We start from the raw sequence: 23,912 nt of genomic DNA, 5'->3' as shown, positions 1-23,912 counted from the left end.
ACTGCGAGCTGTGTTATCTGTGGTACGCGCGTTCGCCAGTGCTGAATTCATAAGTCTTATAAAGAGAATGATCTTTTTTTATAGCACACTGTCTGAATTTAAAAACAAATGTAAGTAGACAGACCCCCCGCCCAAGAAGCAGACCCATTCTACTATATCAATATAAATATAAGTTGTATAGTTGTTGATGGTAACTATTAATAGTTCCTATTTAAAACGTACTATAATATTTATCAAGACCGATTTTAAATTGATGAAGTTGTATTGAATCAAATATTCTGTGTTCTTTGTCGAACACCTTCCCTTGCATCACTTATTAATGTGATGTAAATGACATAGTTCTGTGGAATAATTCTATGTTTGTATATTCAAATATATATTCATGTTTATGGTAATTTTGTTATTCTATATTAATTGGATATGTGTTGAATAAACAGATTTGTTTACAAACCTTAAATCGCGTATTGATATTCAATTATTTCCGCACATATATATTTATATCATATATATTTACTGTACATATCAAACTCGTGATACAGGTGAAAATTCTTTAATATAAGAACATATTGTCTCAGCTCATTGGTAATCCGGTTTATTATACATGTAGCACATTTTTTTTAAATCATTAACGTCGATAACAAATAAGCTCAATCAAGGACAAATTTAAAACATGTATCTCAAAAATATAAAAAGGTAACAAAATTTAAAAAAAAAATGTATTTTCACACAAGCACATCACTCCCCATTGAGCCAAGTCCCTCGTCACTCTGACCATCGGTCTCAATTACGGTGTTCATGTATCTCTCCAGTACCGCGCCGTTCACGCAAGCAGCTAGGTTGCCGTCACTAAAAATGGTCCGCAGGTGCGTCAGCTTGTCGCTGGAAATTTCCCCGTCGGCATATACGTTACGTTCCAAGTCACAAACGCTGCTGCCGTCACTGAAAGCGCTTTCATAGTCTGACGTAATTTCGTTGTCATAGATGATGCACTGGTTCAGTTCGCTGACTTCAGAGGTACAACTTTCCTCGGATATGAAGGCTGCGTCCATGTCACAACGTTCAACACATGTAACGTCCCAGAGATCGTCATCGCTATCGCTGTCAATACCATCACCACGTGTCCTGGGTGGAAGTTCACAAGAGAACTCCATCCCATCACCACTAGTCCTTGGCGGAAGGACAATGGTCATGTCTTCGACGTCATCGGCTTGAAAGATCTCAGTGTCTCGGATAAAACGCTTCATTATGTCAAATGATCCATCCGTGCAACTCGGGGGAACACGTGTACTCTTGGGGTGTTTGTTGTACACCTTCGTGACGTCATGGTCCATGTTCTCTCGGAGTGTCGTCTGTAACTTCTTATTTGCGGAATACGCGTTTCTCAAGATGGCGGACCTCAGTCGTTGAAGCTTCCTCTTCGCACGTGATATGGGCGCCATCTTCGAGGTGACTTTGTCAGAAGGTTTGACAGCGAGCGTGTAGCTTCCGGATAGAACACCCCAGGACCTGACATGCTTCAGAATCTTCGTATCAGACGACAGCATCCGCTCTACATTTTGACTCGACTCAAATACGGCGTACTCATCTTTCTCTGCTCTGATGACCATGTGTATGACGTCACGACACATAGTTGCCTTAGTGACGGATACCAGAATAGCCTCACCGCCAATTTCGATTTCGATCTCCGTAAGTTGCATCTGAAATTTAGTATATTAAATGAATATTATTATCGAATGGTAAATACCAATCAGGAAATATTGTCAAATTATTTTAAAAGGTGGTCATCATTTTCTGAAAAAGCATGAACGCTGCAAAAACTAAAACGGTAAAAATAAGATCCTGCGTGTTTGCATGTACAAATTTTTTCTCTTAGATCGAGTTTCACTTTAATAAAATTAAATAAAGGTCAAATGTATCATAAATTCAAAAAAGTTCAACCAACCTTACTATCAGGCAGTTCTTAACGGTATACCAAAAATACAACAATATCTTCTTAAATATATAGAACAAGTATTTTGGTATAAAAGATGTTTCTGTTCGAAGAGATAGTTGTTGAATGTAACATTTTGATCTTTTTTCGGATATATATTGCCGGAGTTAATTGTTAGGAAAACGTCGCCACGTGGTTAGTACTTCCTTGGGATGACACGCGTTAATTGTCACGTGTTCATTAGCACCTTCCCTACTGCTGCCAATTATGACAATTCAATGTCAATTAAGCCGCCTGACGATTATATTTTAATTGGCGACAGACCGAAGGACGGACACACGGTTACAATTAACATTTGAACACTCTCACATCACACTATGATGATGTGATAAAAGTTGTAGTATTAGTAGTAAAGTAGAAGTAGTAGTAGGAGAAGGAGTAGGTGTAGGAGAAGAAGTAGTAGTAGTAGTAGTAGTAGTAGTAGTAAGAGTGGCAGTAGTAGTAGAAATAGAAGAATCGGAAACAGTAGCAGTTGCAACAGATAAGAAGTTGTAGCAGTTGGAGCTGCAGTAGCAGAAAAAGTATTTTAATATTTGTGCACCGTGAAGTGGTATCATTAATTTGTCTGATATTAAAGCATTAATTAAGGGGGCGTAATAGTTCCAGAAATATGAAGCTTTTCCATATTAGTCTAAGCTTAATAGGTTTGAAATGTATTGAAACCATAAATAAGAAAAGAACGATTACTACAGTTAATCAAAATAACGTACGCAAACTGGCCATGTTTCACGGCGTTCAAAACTCGGTAAGATATAAATTATATATGCATCGTACGTTTTATGTTGATCAATAGAGAAATTTTGCAGCATTATTTCCACAATGCAGTTTAAACACAGAAACAATTATAATATAAGTCTTAAATAAAAATATGTGACAATTATTACAACCTAGATTATTTTGATCATTAGTGCCAAGGAAATGCATATTTGAATTAGCACATGCAGGGCGTACAATCAGTAGAGCCACACTATGTTGTCATGCGTTGAAAATACATACATTTAGACATCTTACAAAATGCCTGTAAAACTCCAACGTTTCTTCCGCTGCAGTACCAATGAGTTGTAAAAATGGATCTTATTTTTCCTTTTTAGAGTGTCATACGAGTCAAATTAAAAAGGTCGTTGAATGTAGTTTCACATAGTATTGACTTTTTGTTTTGTTTAAATGTAAAACAAACATATGATAGTCTAAAATTTACATAACCTGCTAGAGCCTTATGTTGGCAATGTAGAAATCAGCTGGATTCTGTTTAGAGAATGTTGTTTTATGTTTTAACTTTCATTCCATGTATGGTTTTATGGTTTTATGGGCCCTGAAACACTAGAGATCAGTGTTAGTTATTGTATGTATCGGCCAATTTACTATAGAATATATAATTTAGTTGTCTATAACCTATAGTGGCATACCATTATAAACCAATGCACAGATATATACAGTTTAGTTAGTTTAGTTTATTCTGTTTTTCCATCAAATGTAAAGAGAAGTATAGTTTATATGCACATACACAAATATATTTAATACAATACAAAGTATAGACATAGAAAAATAACAACAAACAAACACACAAACGTTATGGACACATATAAAGCATAAGGTTATTTACAATATACACAAACAATACATTGCCTCTATCATTTGACAGGAACTGACGCTTATCGTTTGATTGAAATAAAGTCCGTTTACCATTGTGTTATGGTTACAATGGCATTTATTGTCAATTTATATTTCTTGCAAAATTTGACACTACAATAAAGCACTGGATTCGACATTCATCAGTAATGTCGAGATCGGTGAATCCTCTTAACATCTCAACAAGTTGATGGTTCAGATTTAATAAAATCATGGCATGTAATGATGTATTTCCTTGCAAATAATTTGCATAATAAACCGAACATTGAGAAACATTGGTTTCTATAGACTGAGAAGCTTTTTAGAAATCGCCATATCAGACAAAATTCATAATTGGAGTGAAAAAGGGAGAATAGTATGAGGTTTTCGTCATCGTGTACTATACTTTCCACGATTTTGTCACATGTTCATCAATGGCTGATTTGCATGTGCATGGTTCTTTTGGGACCCCTTGGATCCACTTCATGCATTGCCGGTGGATTCTTTCCAAGGGGAGCAACTGGTTCGAAGTGACACCGCTCCAGAGTTCGCTCCCGTATAGAGCGGTTGAGAGAACTTTCATTTCGTAGATGCGTATTGAGGTGATTGGGTTTAGCCCGTTTTTTTACCGATTCCACAGTTTGTCACACTGAAAAAAGTATTCCAAGGTGGTTATATGAATCGGATTCATCAATTAAATAATCGCCGAGTTTCCATGTCCTAGGGCTCTTTTTATTTTCATTAAATACTTAAACTTTACATATTGATGGATTATAGTAATATCTTTCCTTTCCGGCATGGTGAAAACAGACATCTAGGAGATCGTAGAGACCCCTTTTTACATTAGAGATAATGGCCATATCGTCAGCTGATGTAGGACATGCGCAGACCATGTTATGTATCTTAAAGCTGCTGTTGCAGGCGTCAATCTTATGTGGTAATTCATCAATAAAGAGGATATAAAATTGCGGGCTACAGCATTGGCATTGGCGAGTGCCTTGTAGGATCGGGAAAAAATCAGACGAAAATCCGTTGGTTTTGACACAACTGAAACTATTTTCAAAGAACGATTTTAATATTCTAAATAGAGAAATATCAACTCCGGTTCTGTACAACTTCAGAAGAAGCGAAGATAGCCAATTTTGATCGAAGGCCTGTTTGGCGTCAAGAAAACATGTATATAGTTTCGAGTTATTTTCTTTGGCATAGTAAATGCATTCACGTAACATAAATGACGTCATAGTACAATTTACGTTCTTTTGAAAGCCACCTTGAGAGGGGTTTAACTGTATAGAACCGTCTCTTTCAAGAAGGTTTAAAACTATCTTTTCGAAAAGTTTTAACATAGTAGAACAAAGGGAGATAGCTCTATAACTTGACGGGTCAGATCTTATTTTGTTGCCTCCCTTGAACAGAACTGTAATCACGCCCTTCTTCATCTCTGTTGGAGTGTGCGAGAATTGTATCATATGATTAAACAATTTCGTTATGCATTTAATTAAGTGATTTCCGCCGTGGATGTAGTTTTCATAAAACAAATTGACGTATCCACAAGCTTTTCTTTTTTTGCATGATTTAAGCGCTGTTGTAACCATATCGATAGATATTCTTGGAAACTGTATGCACCCTTGACGTGTATTATTTGTTAAGTCGTTCAGTTCCGTTTCAACATACGTTTTGTATACGGTGACAAAAGATTTGTCTCCGTTCACTGAGTATAACTTTGAGAAATATGTTTTCCAGCCATGGTTAATACGTTCGGGGTCTGAGACTTTATTGCCATCAAAATTCATTTCAAAGCCGGGTGTAAAGTTCTTTTTTGTTTTGTGTTTGTTTACTAATATCCAGAATTCATTGTTATCAAGATCAGCGGCACTATCAAACCGGTTTTCTTCTTTTTCTATAAATGCGAGAACTTCATGGCGGTGAGTTCGACGAAATATTGCTTTTAATTGTTTGTAATGTATGTAGCTTCCGTAAGTGACGTCGCGAGGCTGTCCATCGGTAACCCAAGCTGCCCGCGCAACTTCCATCTTTTTGTGAAGTGTTTTTAGACTTACATTCCAATATGGTTTTATATGCGGTTTAAATTTTACTCTAGGGATAAACAAGTCGGTGGCTAGATTTATTATCACAGCGATACCCGAATAGAGATTGTCAATATCTGATGTGGAAACGATGGGTAGTTCTAGCGCAAGACGCAGGACCTCGCTGTTTTCTAAAAAATCCTATAATTATCTATATTGTTTGGTTTGACGTTGTGCCAGTTGATAACGCCCCCAAGTTTAGTAGGAAGAGAGCCCTTGTTACTTGGAATGCTAAGTTTACAAATTATTGGCCTATGGGTAGAAACATTTGTTGCATGATCCTCTAAAATTTCACAATATGTAAAACAATCAAGTGCCATTTTTGATACACAAATATGGTCAATAAGCGTTTCTCTGTTAGTATTAAAAGGTACATTGCTAAACGTCGAACCCTGACAAAATGACATTGTATTTAAAGATTCATGATTATGTCGGTTTGCTATATCTAACAGTTGTGCTCCCCTTGATCCTAATATTGTGTTTATACATCTCTCTGAAGGGAGCTCAGTGTTAAAGTCTCCGAAAATAATCAGTGTTCCCTTATCATTATATTTACATGCAATGTTTTCTAGCTCTTCAAGATAGCCATTATACACAGACATTGGATGTTTTTTACATGGTACATAGACCTGTATGACAACGATATATGCATCTGGGGCTGTCATAATTTGTATACCAATAATCCTTTCCGAATTAAGTTCCAAAGGCGATATTATGTGGTTTATGTCTTTTTTCCAGAGAAAAGCAAGACCGCCTTTTCCCACCTTCCTTCGGGACATAATATCTAGGTCGGGATCGGAAAAGGCATAACTCATATACTTGTTATTTATAGAATCGAGAAATGACAAATTTGCTCTGTATAACCAGTGCTCTGAAAGGCCACACACTTGAATGTTATTCGTTTCCAGCAAGTGGCTTAAATAACTTGCGCTTGACATGATTCCACTGGCATTCCAAGTGGCTAAATTCAATGCTCTAGGAATGACCGTGAATGATTGTTCATGAGCGTGTTGACCTAGTCAACTTCGGAGTCGAGGACGGTAAACGGATTATAATCCTCGTCATTATCGTAACCGCTTTGACTACAATAATTACTATACCTAGGATCGGACCTTAACTGTCTGATCGGACGTGTGTCCGTTTCAGATGGTTTGTCCTGTAAGTTTGAATTATGGTCTGCTTTACGGTTTCTAAAGCTACCATTAGACATCCATGGACGGCAGGATATACCGCGGGGCCAAAAATATGGATCCTCTATCAGCATATTGGCATTTCCGTCGTCCACGACGTTAACTCGAACCACACTGCAATCTCCTGATTCGTAGTCAGGCGCCTTTTCCATTGGACTACGGGACCTTTATTTAACATAATGTTACAACACAATCAGAATAAACAAAATCATATCAATCGCCTAGTAAAATGGTTTTTAACATGTCCTATCCTAGCAAGACTCCAACCTGCAATATCCTGATCCGAATTTGGGCACTTTATTTATTCTAGCAGAAGACCATGTTTATGTTTGACTATTAAGGTCACCGCAGAAAGTTGCGGATGCCTTACAGATATCACCCCTTATGTAAATCTGTCCTTCCGAGAGACCCTCTAAACCTAAACTTGTGTGAAGTATTAGAACCATAACTATGTTATCAAAAAATAACCGTGGTACTTCCTTGATTTTGAAAAAAAATGCAATAAAATAAGTCATGATTATTGTTAAAAGCTTTGATAATATTTTTCTTTAAACGCAAAAGCTCAAAATTAATAGAATTTTACAGAAATAGACCGTTTGTGGTCAACTCCACATAACTTCAATCGAAGTAGTTCCATGTCGACAGAAAAGAAGAAAAAAAATCGTTTCAAAACTTTTTGGAAAAGTAATTTAAGCTACAACATTGAATAAGGGCAGTGTTTTAAGTTTTCAAACAGTATTGAGTTCTGTCTTTGGATGACCTTTACCATTATATATATTGACCTACTTTATTAACATTTAACCTGTGGGTGGATTTTGACCGGTGAGCTGTGACCTTTTGGACAAATTGTTGCAATCTTTAAAAGTTAAAATGAGTTAATTTAGAATTACCTGTTTAGAGTTACTTACCTTAAATGATTTCTAAGCTTCGTATCAAAGTGCTTAAAGCAGTCGTTCCTTATAACGGTGCAGTAGGTAACGTGTAGGGCTGTAATGCGAAAAGTTTAGTGTTCGAATCCGTTAAAGGTTACACTTTTTACTGTAATTTGGTATGGTCTTTTCCTCGCTTTTCATGATTTCAATTACGTCCATAACAAATTTCTTTAATTCAAAATATAGCTTTTATCTTTTTTAATTGCTATTTTTTCCATATCCATTTATTTATAAAACAATGTATTGCTTCGCTTGCGACATCTAGCACTAATAATTTTAACTACATATGGTCACAATATGTTTGATGAAAACTTAATCGAAATTTCCATGACTTCTGAAGGCATTTTGTGAGATTTCTTTATGTATGTTTTCTAATTACACAATCAAAAATGGGGAAAATGATGAGTTTCGAACTCTTTACCCTTAAACCGTCCCCATTTAATCCTGACCTACTTCATTAATACCTTATTAACAGCATTGAAATTGAACCCTTTGTACAGTATTGCAAACTCATTTTTATATAATCCTGAAATGTCATATACAATGACCTATTGACATACTTCATATAGATTAAGCTAAGCATTAAAGTTTAGCCAATAAGTAAAACAATGTTATAGCTTACCACATAATAAATAATGTGTGCATTGTCCCAAAAACTTACCTCCTGTATCTCCTGCTTCCTAGTCAGGCGACTTATCCATTCTGCCACGGAACCTTTTCTTCTCTGGAACGTTACGACATAATTATAATGAACAAAATAATATTGAGTTTAATGGTTATGTTTTTCTGTGTTGTCACGTTCGCATCATTAACAGGTCCCGTGGCCCAATGGATAAGGCGCCTGACTACGAATCAGGAGATTGCAGGTTCGAGTCCTGCCGGGATCGCAGTATATTTTGGGGATATTGCGAATGTCATTCCTACTAGTATATTCCTGAAATTTTTGTGTTTGATCATATTGCACATGGTGCAATTTGTAATGCTGTTGCTTGGATATAATAAAGTAGGTCAAGGTGTAGTGATAAATGTTACTTAAGGACAAAAATCATAGCTGTTTCAAACATTGTCCAAGGAAAATGGGTCACACGGACGGACATACATATATACTACTATACTGGGTGATTACTATTTGGCAGGTGTCTGTACTTAAATTATGAAATACACTGCACAGTTGTGGGACAAACATTTTAAATCAGTGTATACGATGACCGGTGCTACATGTTCTGCATACGGTAGTTAAAGGGAAACAACTGCTGTCGAAAGCGTGCTACAATAAGGTATTACTGCGAGTTGTGTTATCTGTAGTACGCGCGTTCGCCAGAGCTGAATTCATAAGTATTATGATGAGAATGATCTATTGTTATAACACACTGTCTGAATTTAAAAAAATGTAAGTAGACAGCTATTAAATTAAAAGACGCAGCTATTGCCCCTGTATTCTTTTGGTATGCGTTTTGCTGTCGGTTTGGAAATTCAATGTTGGTTTCCTTTATCCACTTCGTTATTATGTCATGTAGGACTGTTTCAAATAGTTTATATATATGGTAATAACGTTATAGGTCAATAGTTTCCGGTGTCACTTCTTGGTCTACCGTTATCTTTGTAGGCTGGAATAATTAATCCCTTTTTACAAATTTTTGGAATTTTGCCTGAGAGTATTACGGTTATGACGTCATTTATCACGTGGTATACACACACTCTCTATGTGAGTTTGAAATTGCTGAGAGTATTACGGTTATGACGTCATTTATCACGTGGTATACACACACTCTCTATGTGAGTTTGAAATTGCTGTTCTCGCGGTTTTAGTCTTGTAATCATTTCCTTCTCAGAGGAACTCATCTCGATAAAAGTTTTATAATAACTTCAATTTTGGCCATGAGAGCTGTCTGTTCTCGCTTATTTCATCGGAATAATCTGTGTTCAGACCTATTTATTGATTATGTATTCCCTGTACAAACTTTATTGACCTGAGTAGGGCAAAATTCATGCGGAATCATTTGAACAATACGGAGTCTCATTCTATACATTGCGTGCCGTCTGTGCGCGAACAAAGCAGCTCTGCCAACATTGTGCACGGGGTTCCAACAATGCTAAAGGACAGGGAGGATGGTGCCTCGGTTTGCATCAGTGTCTCAATGTACTACGGTATTTTTGCATAATTTAATGAAAGTTGTAGCAGTGCGTGTGTACCACGTGATTAAATACGTCATACATGCTACATCGGAAGGCAATATTTTGCTTAAAATAAAGACTTAAAACAAAGAACTTTTCTTTTACTATACCATTTTAAATGAAACAAAGGGCAGTCTATGCCGCTTAAAGTGCCCCGCCTTCGTTTTAAATGAAACAAAGGGCAGTCTATGCCGCTTAAAGAGCGCCGCCTTCGTTTTAAATGAAACAAAGGGCAGTCTATGCCGCTTAAAGAGCCCCACCTTCGTTTTATTACTGGAGTTTGATAAGGTGGTTAGTTTTCTCAAACACTTCGACAAACCTGTCTCCAAAATAATGTTTTGAAAGTGCTCCGCCAGACGGTCGTATTGTGAAAAGGTTTTACGAAGTGTTTAAAGAAACTAAACTCTCATTCGAACTCTGGTAAAAGACCAATATCGGCACTCCGTAAGCGACGTAGACTGCGCTATGTTTCATTCAAAATGGTGATTAAAGAAATAGTGAAGTTATCTTTGTTTAAAGTCTTTATTCGAAGCAAAATGTTGCCTTCTGACTACACACTGTGTAGTCGTTTCTTATTTTTCATAGCTTTTTATTCCATTTAATTATTTTATGTCTTTGCTCTGCATTTTTAACCGGTGCAGCTGCCTTGGTGTTCCTCCGTGCGGCTATGGCGCTGGTCTGGTCTGAAATAGCTTATCAATTGTACGTGTAAACTTAAATGCAGCATTCTTGGCAAAAACCTCGTGCGACAGCGCATTTATGTATTGCTCCTGAATAAGGAAGGGCTAACCATGACATGTCAAGTTCAACTAAAGTGGGAGACTTGAATAATTAACCACAGTGAGTGAAAAGGATAATAAGTTAATGTCAAAACTAAATACGAGTTTGACATCCTATTAACATGTTATTCACGACTAGCATGTTGCACATTAGTGCACAAAGGTTTCTCTCTAAATAGTTACCGTATATATTATAATGAGTTCATGTAAGGATATTAGCCGAGTTATTTGTCCGAACTTAGCTGTATTTGCCTGAGTCTAAAGATCGAAGACACATAATGCTGACCGAGGACAAATAACTCGGCCAGTATGAAATCAACTAATTAATAAGTATTTTATTAGCTAACTAGTTCGTATGGTTCGACATTTTGGTTAAAAAACATTCTAATAACGTACATTAGCTTATATTTGAAGCCTATTCATCTCTTATTCATTCATGGTGTTGTTTTTTAGACTTGAAATTGCTGATTTTGGCATGCATCCTTTGACATTGCAAGTACGTATTAATAAAACACTATACATTCTAAGAAACATGTCTTTTCGTCTTTATGATGTAAACCGTTTGCCAAAAGTTCAAAATGCAATCGGAACTTCTCGGCCATTTTTATCGAAAACAACGTTGGATGTCATTCGGAGCTCCCAGGCGACAGTACTACCTGCCAGTGTTAGTTCTACCTGTCAGTGTTAGTTATACATGTCAGTGTAAGTACTACCTGCCAGTGTTAGTTCTACCTGTCAGTGTTAGTTCTACATGTCAGTGTAAGTACTACCTGTCAGTGTAAGTACTACCTGCCAGTGTTAGTTCTACCTGTCAGTGTTAGTTCTACATGTCAGTGTAAGTACTACCTGCCAGTGTTAGTTCTACCTGTCAGTGTTAGTACTACCTGCCAGTGTTAGTTCTACATGTCAGTGTAAGTACTACCTGCCAGTGTTAGTTCTACCTGTCAGTGTTAGTTTTACCTGTCAGTGTTAGTACTACATGTCAGTGTTAGTTCTACATGTCAGTGTAAGTACTACCTGCCAGTGTTAGTTCTACCTGTCAGTGTTAGTACTACATGTCAGTGTTAGTTCTACCTGACAGTGTTGGAACTACCGGCCAGTGTTAGTTCTACCTGTCAGTGTTAGTATTACATGTCAGTGTTAGTTTTACCTGACAGTGTTGGTACTACCAGTCAGTGTTAGTTCTACCTGTCAGTGTTAGTTCTACATGTCAGTGTAAGTACTACTTGCCAGTGTTAGTTCTACCTGTCAGTGTTAGTTTTACCTGACAGTGTTGGTACTACCTGCCAGTGTTAGTTCTACCTGTCAGTGTTGGTACTAGCTGTCAGTGTTGGTACTACCTGTCAGTGTTGGTACTACATGTCAGTGTTAGTTCTACATGTCAGTGTAAGTACTACCTGCCAGTGTTAGTTCTACCTGTCAGTGTTAGTACTACATGTCAGTGTTAGTTCTACCTGACAGTGTTGGTACTACCTGCCAGTGTTAGTTCTACCTGTCAGTGTAAGTACTACATGTCAGTGTTAGTTTTACCTGACAGTGTTGGTACTACCAGCCAGTGTTTGTTCTACCTGTCAGTGTTAGTTCTACATGTCAGTGTAAGTACTAACTGCCAGTGTTAGTTCTACCTGTCAGTGTTAGTTTTACCTGACAGTGTTGGTACTACCTGCCAGTGTTAGTTCTACCTGTCAGTGTTGGTACTAGCTGTCAGTGTTGGTACTACCTGTCAGTGTTGGTACTACATGTCAGTGTTAGTTTTACCTGACAGTGTTGGTACTACCTGCCAGTGTTAGTTCTACCTGTCAGTGTTAGTTCTACATGTCAGTGTAAGTACTACCTGCCAGTGTTAGTTTTACCTGTCAGTGTTAGTACTACATGTCAGTGTTGGTTTTACCTGACAGTGTTGGTACTACCTGCCAGTGTTAGTTCTACCTGTCAGTGTTAGTTCTACATGTCAGTGTAAGTACTACCTGCCAGTGTTAGTTCTACCTGTCAGTGTTAGTTCTACATGTCAGTGTAAGTACTACCTGCCAGTGTTAGTTCTACCTGTCAGTGTTAGTTTTACCTGACAGTGTTGGTACTACCTGCCAGTGTTAGTTCTACCTGTCAGTGTTGGTACTAGCTGTTAGTGTTGGTAACTACCTGTCAGTGTTGGTACTGCCTGTCAGTACTGCCTGTCAGTGTAAGTACTACCTGCCAGTGTTGGTACTACCTGTCAGTGTTGGTACAAGCTGTCAGTGTTGGTACTACCAGTCAGTGTTAGTACTACCTGTCAGTGTTGGTGCAAGCTGTCAGTGTTGGTACAAGCTGTCAGTGTTAGTATTACCTGTCAGTGTTAGTACTACCTGTCATTGTTGGTACTACCACTCAGTGTTAGTACTACCTGTCAGTGCTGGTACTACCATTCAGTGTTAGTACTACCTGTCAGTGTAAGTACTACCTGTCAGTGTTGGTACTACCTGTCAGTGTTGGTTCTACCACTCAGTGTTAGTACTACCTGTCTGTATAAGTACTACCTGTCAGTGTAAGTACAGTGTTAGTACTACCTGTCAGTGTTAGTACCACCTATCAGTGTTGGTACTACCTGTCAGTGTTGGTACTACCTGTCAGTTTTGGTAGTTTGGGTATTACCTGTCAGTACTACCTGTCAGTTTTGGTACTACCACTCAGTGATGGTACTACCTGTCAGAAAGAAAGTTATCATTAAAAACCGGTTATACCTGAATCGAGCCCTGTTGTTTGCATTTTTGCCGTGCACTTGACCAAAAGGCGATAAATATTTCTCCAGGACCTGTTGTGGAGCTTCAAACTAAAAACAGAACTAACGCCAGAGGACGCAAGATTTCTACAAGAGCTGATGGGAAACATGTCAAGCCAGGCTGGAACGTCTTCGGCCGCCATTTGGCCGACAAACGCGTCATCTGCGATTGTAAGAATCTTTCAGTATCATATCTTTACACGTTTATATAGTGGGAAATGAACTTTATATATACAAAACGTAGCATTTATGACGTTATTTATCACGTGGTATACAAACACTGCGTATAAATGCATGCGCTTTCAGGAAATAGAAAGTCCGATTGCAGACAGGAAAACCAACCTTGAAAACATGCACGGCGCTCCGCACATGTGGGTTGGCGGAGACATGTCTGGCTTAGAATCGGCCGCCTATGACCCCATCTTCTTCATGCACCATGCCTTCGTTGACCACATTTGGGATAAATTCCGACGCCGCCAGATGACTGTGTGTGGGGTAGACCCAAGCACTGACTACCCTACCATGGCAACGAACAGTGAAGCCCAAAATTGTTTTAAACCACCGGGAGGGCATGTGAAGCATCCATGACGTAGTACGAACGTATCCTACTCTCAATACGACGTCGTGTAGCCATCGTCTGGCATGAGTGTGTCCTGCGAGTCTAAAAAATCACCTATTCGTGTTGCCTTCATGTGTGGTTTGGGTGCCATCCTGTGACCTTCTATAGGCATCGTTGTTGCTCCGGCTGTGGATTGGCTGTTGACCAAGTTCGAGGCTATTAAAAAATGATGATGGTGGTGATGATGATGATGATGATGATGATGATGATGATGATGATGATGATGATGATGATGATGATGATGATGATGATGATGATGATGGTGATCATGCTGCTGCTGCTGCTGCTGCTGCTGCTGCTGCTGATGATGATGATGATGATGATGACGACGCTGCTGCTGCTGCTGCTGCTGCTGCTGCTGCTGCTGCTGATGATGATGATGATGATGATGATGATGATGATGATGATGATTTGATGATGATGATGAATATTGATCAGTTAAACCAGTGCAAGTAATTCGATCAACAACGACAATCATGTTTATACACGTACTGCATACAGCGTCAGATTAGTCTCCCTTAGTACATAACTATGAACAAATATTCATTTCAAGCCCTAGTCACACTGGTGACTTACGACTGCGACTCAGGTGTGTGTGTTAGCTTATTTATAAATCGTATGTATTTGTATTATAAACTCCATAGACTTATTTGGCTACCGTGGTGCTGTGGATGTGATCCCCACTCGCAGACCTACAGAACACGGGTTTGATTCCTGCTGCCGGTGCAACAATTAAAAATATTTTCTTTTTAACATTTTTTTTAAAATTTATTTATAAATCACATTGATATTTTTTTCTCATTTTTTTCCAGAAAATTTAATATTTAACGTTAAATTATATCAAAACTGCACCTAATTGGCCTTTACGGTCATAATTGCAGACCTTTGTACGACCGCTTCCAACCTTTCACAATACAAATAAATAAAAGATTACCACACCATTTTAAATAAAACAAAAGGGCAGTCTATGCCGCTTAAAGACCCCTGCTTCGTTTTATTACCGAAGTTTAATAAGGTGATTAGTTTCATCAAACACTTCGACAACCCTGTTTCCAAAATAATGTTATATTATTTCTAACTATTTTTCAGAAACACGTGTAAACTGTGAGTAATAACATTCGATGATGTTGCGTTATTGTCCCCTTAAGAGACATTCACAATTTAAGAATATAAAAAAATCTTATGATTTACATTTATTAATCATGTCGAAATAAAAACCAGTCCATTCAAAAGATCAAGTTTTTAGAGCATATTTAAAATGTTCACCCTTGAAACATATTAAACATATTAATTTGAGTAATACATACGATGTAGCGAAATTAGCCATGATCTAAATATTTACTTTTGGTGTTTTACTATTTTACTTTACGGGGAGAAATCACATTGCGATCTAACACCGAAAAACATTTTTTTTAAATATGCTTAATCAAGATATAGAATGACTCTAAAATGTTGTTTTTCAGGAAAATGCGCTGGAATTGGAATATTATTGTTTATATTTGAACGTAAATTCATCGTTAACTAGTGTGCCCTTTGCGCCGGCTGGTTAAACTCGAAGTGAGATCTGTCTAAAATTTCAAAACAATGAAAAATATCAAATCGTTATTTCACTGTTTGAAAGAGTGAAATATCATTTCTATTTCATTGATAATCTCTAAAAATCACCGGCAAGCATTTAATGAAAACAATAACACTTGTAAAACCAAGATGCTCCTTTTTAGCAGGGTCAGTGTTGGTAGTCATTGCCACACACCCGAGGTTTGCGAGCTACACAACTCATTTCCATACAATGGTGAAGACAGTACAGTGTGTGTAATATAGACCAATGTAATTAACTCACCGTTGTTTGTTTACAAAACATTTCTCGTACTAAAAGCGAGCAGTAATCAACAGGTTATGCAGGGCAGGTATGAGATGTTAGCGCGAAAATCGTGCACGGGTTTCTCGTGCCTGACAGTAATTAGAGAGGAAGGCAAGTGGCGGCGGCAGGTTCGCGACAACAACCTGCTGGCATGTGACCAACCGCCCGTTCCTCTCTGACATGACAAGTAGATACAAGTGCTACACTAGACACTTCAAGGATCATAAAACACACAGTTTTATAAAGAATTATGAAAAAAATGTATCATCAATTGTTATACCCCGCAAAAAAATTGAATGGGATTTATATGCATCACTAGTCTCAAACAGTTGTTTCATAGAATAACTTTATAATTGGTATTCACAAGAACGATGAGTAGAGGAACAAGGCCTGAAATAGCATGTGAACCATGTATTTTTATGTTTCCTCTGGAACGGAATAAAGGCGGAGCTTGGCCGTGCAATACAATGCAATGCTATTCATTGATTCGATAGCGGTATGAAATAGTTACTACGCCAACTACCCTCGCGATTAAAATTAGGCCATACCGAATTGCTTTTATGTTTAGCGTCAACCCTTAGTACGAAAACGTATCTAGCTATCGTAAAAAACATACGAAGACCTAAAAAAAGGTCGTAAGAGTGACGGTTCTAGAGATCGTCGTCAGTGTGACGGTTCTAGAGGGCGTCGTCAGTGTAAAGGTTCTAGAGGGCGTCGTCAGTGTGACGGTTCTAGAGGGCGTCGTCAGTGTGATGGTTCTAGAGGGCGGCGTCAGTGTGACGATTTTAAAGGGCGGCGTCAGAGTGATGGTCCTAGATGGCGTCGACAGTGTGACGATTCTAGAGGGCGGCGTCAGCGTGACGGTCCTAGAGGGCGGCGTCAGTGTGAAGTTTCTAGGTTACGTCATCAGTGTGACGATTCTAAAGGGCGGCGTCAGTGGGACGGTTCTAGAGGGCGGCGACAGTGTGACGATTCTAGAGGGCGGCGACAGTGTGACGGTCCTAAAGGGCGGCGTCAGTGTGACGTTTCTAGGTTACGTCGTCAGTATGACGATTCTAAAGGGCGGCGTCAGTGTGACGGACATAGAGGGCGGCGTCAGTGTGACGTTTCTAGGTTACGTCGTCAGTGTGACGGTTCTAGAGGACGTCGTCAGTGGGAAGGTTCTAGAGGGCGGCGACAGTGTGACGATTCTAGAGGTCGGCGTCAGTATGACGATTCTAGAGGGCGTCATCAGTGTGACGTTTCTTGGGTACGTCGTCAGTGTGACGATTCTAGAGGGCGTCGTCAGTGTGACGGTTCTAGAGCGCGGCGTCAGTGTGACGATTCTAAGGCGCGTCGTCAGTGTGACAAATCTAAGGCGCGTCGTCAGTGTGGCGGTTATAGAGGGCGGCGTCAGTGTGACGGTTCTAGAGGGTGGCGTCAGTGTGACAATTCTAAGGCGCGTCGTCAGTGTGACGGTTCTAGAGGGCGGCGTCAGTGTGACGGTTCTAGGGCGCGTCGTCAAAGTGACGGTTCTAGAGGGCGTCGTTATTGTGACAATTCTAGAGGACGTCGACAAAGTGACGGTTCTAGAGGGCGTCGTTATTGTGACAATTCTAGAGGACGTCGACAATGTGACAATTCTAGGGCGCGTCGTCAGTGTGACGGTTCTACAGGGCGTCGTCAGTGTGACGGTTTTAGAGCGCATCGTCAGTATGATGGTTCTAGAGGGCGGCGTCAGTGTGATGATTCTAGAGGGCGTCGTCAGTGTGACGGTTCTAGAGCGCGTAGTCAGAGTAACGGTCCTAGAGCGCGTCGTCGTTTTGACGATACGTCAGTGTGACGGTTCTAGAGCGCGTCGTCGTTGTGATAGTTCTGGATGGCGTGTTCAGTGTGACAGTTCTAAAGCACGTGTGCAGTGTTGAATTTATTATTAAGTACTGTCAATGAACAGTTTGAATTAGAAAGAAACTGCTTTTGTCATATGTCATATACTGCAGCAATAGATGTTTTTATCTTTTTGAATAAGTTTCCGTTTAAGATCGACCAGTTGATGCTCATATTTCGGACTTACCATCAAGCTTTGACTAAGTCACAACAACTTTAAGCCAATAGGTTAACGGGTGCGAATTGTTTACAACAACACCGAAGGAAAACTTTACGGTGTTTTGATTGCCTTTCAAATATAAATACACCAACTTCTTTTACAGAGAATATTGAGGACTTCACACGCACGTTATTTTATCGAGGTCGGGAAGCCTTTTGTCGAAGTTCTCGGTCTTTACGTTAAATAACCGGTGTCCGGTTCCACTCAACCACCATATGTCATGTTACACGCGTTCCCTTGTTCTTAACGATCTTGTAGTATAAATTCGAGCAGGCTGACTTTGTTCTTGGTCACAAAACACGTGAATAAAAACGAGCGCACCCTGGACGATTTCTAATACTGTGGAATAAAAGCCAAATATTCTTTGAGAGAAAGGTGCGTTACTCTTTGATTTCTCAGTAATATACGGGAAAGAAAGAAAATAAACTAAAGTGGCTGATGAATAAAGCCCGTTATTCCGAAACAGTAAATGTGTTAATCAAGCACCTTCTTTGTAAGTAATCGATTAATAAAAACAAATAATAAAGATGGCCGTCTCTCCCTGGACATTAAATCCATTTGGCTCAAAGAAGAAAACACACAAGTGCCAAGTCCAAATCTCGTTTTTGATAAGTAATCAATCTTCTATTATCGTTGTTTATATAACACGGTGAAAACATATGTAACAGTTGTGTTGTTCCGCTCAATAGATTCTGAGAAACAGTGAGGCAGTTGTCTTCTAACGAACAGTGGAACAATGCTCTTCAAGAAAATATGCGCCATAATTAAATTGGTACCTAACACTATGAAATATAAGATAGTGTGGCTACTGGTACTTTAATTCTGATTAAAAGATAAAAGTTATGTACTTCCATGGAAAATGCATTGACAGTGACTTTTCGGCTTCAATAATTTACCAAGAAAATTTTATAAAACTTACGTTATAGCGGATAAAAAGAGCATTGTAACACCAATATACCATATCATTGTTACACCAATATACCAGATCATTGTAACACCAATATACTAGATCATTGTTAAACCAATATACCAGATCATTGTTACACCAATATACTAGATCATTGTTAAACCAATAAACCAGATCATTGTTACACCAATATACCAGATCATTGTAACACCAATATACCAGATCATTGTAACACCAATATACCAGATCATTGTAACACCAATATACCAGATCATTGTTACACCAATATACTAGATCATTGTTAAACCAATATACCAGATCATTGTTACACCAATATACCAGATCATTGTAACACCAATATACTAGATCATTGTAACACCAATATACCAGATCATTGTAACACCAATATACCAGATAATTGTTACACCAATATACTAGATCATTGTTAAACCAATATACCAGATCATTGTTACACCAATATACTAGATCATTGTTACACCAATATACTAGATCATTGTTACACCAATGTATACTATTATTGTTTCACCAATATACCATATCACTTTTACACCAATATACCAGATCATTGTTTACCAATTTCCCAAAACTATATGAACTTTATGTGTAACAATGACATTTTTTTATCTGTATTAACGTAAGTTTAAACTTTGTACAAATCGACAAACACAGTAAATATGAAATTGCATTTGTTTTACAAGCAAGTTTTATGTATATCTGTATTTGTTCTATGAACAAATCTTTGTGAAAGAAAATTGAAAGCATCCATGGACAGGTGCTTATTCTTCATTCGGCATCACTCGGATTTCATTAGGAGCTCTAAGTACTCTTGCACATGGCACACTCAGCCACTGAAGAGCGCCTTTCTACGCCATGCACTTCCACGATTATTAATACTAATGAATATCAATTGAATAACGGTGCATGTTGAACAAGTCTTTTGATGTTGAAGATGAAATCCACGCAACTACTAGAGCGAATATGTCGGTATAGGTTTGAACCTATTTCTATACCGAATTTTTAGGGTAGGCCTTTCATATTTAAGTGTTCTGATGGTGATAATGGCAAAAAAACAGGTTTGGGTTCCAAGTACCACCATTATCATACTTCACGTAAAATACACTGCTGTTGATTAATTAATTAACAAAATTACATGTTTATATTATCGTTTGAGGCAGGAATTACTGAATTGGAACTAAAAGCGTACAATCTACCACAAATTAGGGATGTATTGTTAAACACGTGCCTTTGAAGTGCTCAGCCTTGAAGTGAGTAAGTTATTGCCGGAGTCCTCAGATCAAAGGACCCATTACGTCCCATACGGTTGACATATTTATCTCATGTAATGTTTATAGACAAAACTGTATAGATATGCATAACCTAAGCTTAAACACGTGTCGTACCGTTAGGATGTACCAAAGCAAAGTGTATAAGGCCAAAAAAAAATACCTGTGTTTCCGGTGACCCGACCGACCCTATTTTTTCCTCGCCGACCCTAATCATTTTCGTTGTTTGTCTTTCAATGTCCCCGGTGAATATACTTTCATTCCTGATTATGTATTACCGAGACGGGGAAACAAAATGGCGGAGGGCGGCGAACCCTGTCCGATATCATGCTTACGGTCCAAACACGTTGTTGATCACCGGAGACATATTTTGCTGTCTTTTTAATGAAAATATTTTGAATTATAGTTCGCGGTGTTATTTATCCATACCCATGTCCAAAATAAAACTTACTTTTGTTTACGATTAGGCTTTGTGTATATCATGCAGGCTTCTTACGATTAGGCTTTGCGAATTCATGCAGGCTAACTGCCAGGTTCCAATACACATTTCATTAATTGTTATATTATTTATCCGCAATTATCAATGGTTATTTATTTCGCCTTATTTAAGTCCCATCAACTGAAATCCAAACAAAAACCTGCGAAAGTTAACAACACATTTATTGGAATGTGTCGGCTGCAGATCAAACGGTACAATTTGTGACGTCAGAGCACGAGCGGGTGATAAGATCAAAGGCGCGTGGCTATGGTTTGTATCAAATTCGGTCAGTCGGATACCGTATGATCCCATTTGATTGCCAGGATTTCGCCTAGGCTGGTACGACAATACCATACGATCGAAAAAAAAATCAATAATCGTCGTCTGGGAATCTTAAAACAATGACCGAAATGTTTGGATTCACTATAAATCCATATCCGCGTTTACTTGTTTTTTTATTAACCTACCTCCACTTGAAGGCCTAGTTTCAGGAGCTCACAGTTGACAAGAAATTCGGAGATTTTCCTCAAGCAAATTAAAAACTTAGTTGATAATTAACTTTTTGACTAGAAAATTATCACGGATTTGTTGAAATTGAAGTGCTGGATTTTTATAAACGAGTATTGTACCAAAAAACACCAGATTTTATGGGCAAAATTGGCGGGAAAATATGATGCCGAGTTTGCTTTAAATGTTTTTTAAACAGTGAATGCAGGTTCACAATATCGCATTATATATTAATAGTAAGTATATGTATGTATGGTCATAAAACAAGCATTACATTGCGTGTTCGGAGAATATTGTAGTATGAATCAGGCTAATAGTACAATTTAGCCGGTCAATTTTTGCCGTAATGGATTACGTTTAACTTTGCGCATGCGTGACTCCCCTTTCTCGTCAACTAATGTTATGGCCGAGCAGACATGTTCCGAAGGAAGCCTGTTTCAAGGTTACAAGATGCGACTTCTTTCTTTGTTTTACTGTGAGTTGAGATTATAAAAACAAATACGGTGATTTATCAGTGTGTGTATACCACGTGATAAATTGCGTCATAAATGCTACTTCGGAGGCAATATTTTGCTTCGAAAGAAGACTTTAAACAAAGATAACTTTACTATTTTTTCACCATTTTAAATAAAACATAGCGCAGTCTACGCCGTTTACGGAGCCCCGCCTTCGGTCTTTTACCAGAGTTTGGCGTAATATATCACGTGGTATACATACACTGTTTATAGAACAGATGAAGAGTGAGCAACCACGAACACCTTCTCCAAGGCCTTGTGGTTAAGGCGTCCGCCTACGGAGCGGGAGGTCGTGGGTTCGATCCCGGGCCGCGTCACACCGAAAGACGTAAAAAGCTGGTACAAGTGGTTCCCTTGCCTGGCGCTCGGCATTTAAAGGGTAGTGCTTGGAAAAGTGGTGTACTCAGTACTGGTTCAACCCAGGAAAGTTGTATCCCGTGTATCGGTGCTTTACACCGAACACGTTAAAGAACCAAGAGGTCTCTTCGCAAAGAGCTAGGGTATCGCACCTGGATCTCTTGTATCTCACTCTGTTTCTTCAAGTCTGGATCTGACTGTGAATTGATGTCACTTCTATCTCATGTCACTTATGGCATTTAAAAATACAATTTAAGTCGTGATGGCGGGGTCAAGCCATAATGCAGCCAATGGGCGCGGGCAGACCTTGATAAACTCAAATAAACAAACAAACAAAACAGCAACCGTGAACTAGATGTCTATCATTATTTAATCACTTTAATTTCACATGATTTCGTTATGGTATGACGCAGTCACATGACCGTAGTACTACGCTCGACATATTGCCTCGTGGATGAAGCCTAGAACACATATTAACTAGAGCGAAAGTAGACCCGCTCGAATTGCTCGAATTGAGAACCTGTCTTTGCGGTAATTGACGTCACAATATGGCGGCTATAGTTGCAAAAATAACTATGTATTAGACGTCAAAAATATAAACATTGGTTGCCGATACATTTAAATAACATGTTCAAATAACCCATTCCGGCAGGACTCGAACCTGCAATCGCATGATTTGTAGTCAGGCGCGTTATCCATTGAGCACGGGACGTGTTACAATTAAATTAACAACTATGTTTAAATAAAACTTAGACAAAATTAAATATAGTTGCTGAAACGGCATACGGAAATTGCGATCACGGCAGGACTCGAACCTGCATTCTCATGGATCGTAGTCAGTGGCCTTTTCCTTTGCAGAGACCTTCGCTAATTATGTAACAACAAAGTTCAATGTTTAAATCAAGCTTCGACAGCATAAAACATTGGTGTTTTGAATAGGCATTTCTAAAGCAACAGTGCCACCACTTTTATAAGTAAGTGTCTAAATCCATTTTGTGAAATGCTTGTCAGTTTTGCGGATGCGTACTGGTGAAAGTACTATACATTATAGTTATATATTTGCAAGCGCAAAAAATGTTCTTTATATGATGTTAATGCAGTTGAAATTAGTGATGTTCCGATGATCGATTATAATCGAAAATCGATTGGTTGGGCCTGAAATCGGCGACAATCGATAGTATTTAGTTATAATCGATTATCGAAAAAAAAAGTGTTCAGATGTTATCTTTAACAAAATGGCTGATGAAAGCCACAATGAGCAAGAAAATGAACTAGTTTTTATACAACAACACTTAATAACTTCAATCATAGACATAATGTATATGCATATAATGATTAAGAGTTTAATACTGTACATGAATAAAACTACAACTCAGATACTATCTAGTATTTTAAAAACCGATTGTACTATCGATAATCGGTTACTTGAGTGGAACCGATCATCGATAGTAAAATTGCAACCCATTCCCAACACTAGTTGAAATGCTAACATATCTCAAATTTGCACAAGTCGAATCGGGGAAAACACTTCTCGCACGACACTTTGCACAATATTGAAACGGAATCGTAGCCAACCTGTAGTAAAAGATTTCTTACACGATATCACAGTCTCCTATTTTAGGCATTATGTATATTTTATTAACATATCAGATTAAATATAAGTCATTCTCACGCAGTAGTCATGTACTAATGTCACAATGACTGCTTTCAACAATCATTGACAATATCAAACATGTATGGGCCGAAATCTTGGGCAAAAGTA

The 23,912-nt window shown here is 38.4% G+C and overlaps 1 non-coding gene across 1 annotated transcript; it reads left to right on the top strand.

Annotated features, from left to right (window-relative positions):
- Positions 1-8,621: 8,621 nt before the first annotated feature.
- On the top strand, positions 8,622-8,694 carry Trnar-acg (transfer RNA arginine (anticodon ACG)). Its single transcript has one exon. It is a non-coding gene; the product is annotated as a tRNA-Arg (tRNA).
- The last annotated feature ends 15,218 nt before the right edge of the window (positions 8,695-23,912 follow it).

This window comes from Mya arenaria, chromosome 8 (assembly GCF_026914265.1).
Source record: "Mya arenaria isolate MELC-2E11 chromosome 8, ASM2691426v1".
NCBI classification, from domain to species: domain Eukaryota; kingdom Metazoa; phylum Mollusca; class Bivalvia; order Myida; family Myidae; genus Mya; species Mya arenaria.
This window is presented reverse-complemented; position numbering and strand designations above follow the sequence as displayed.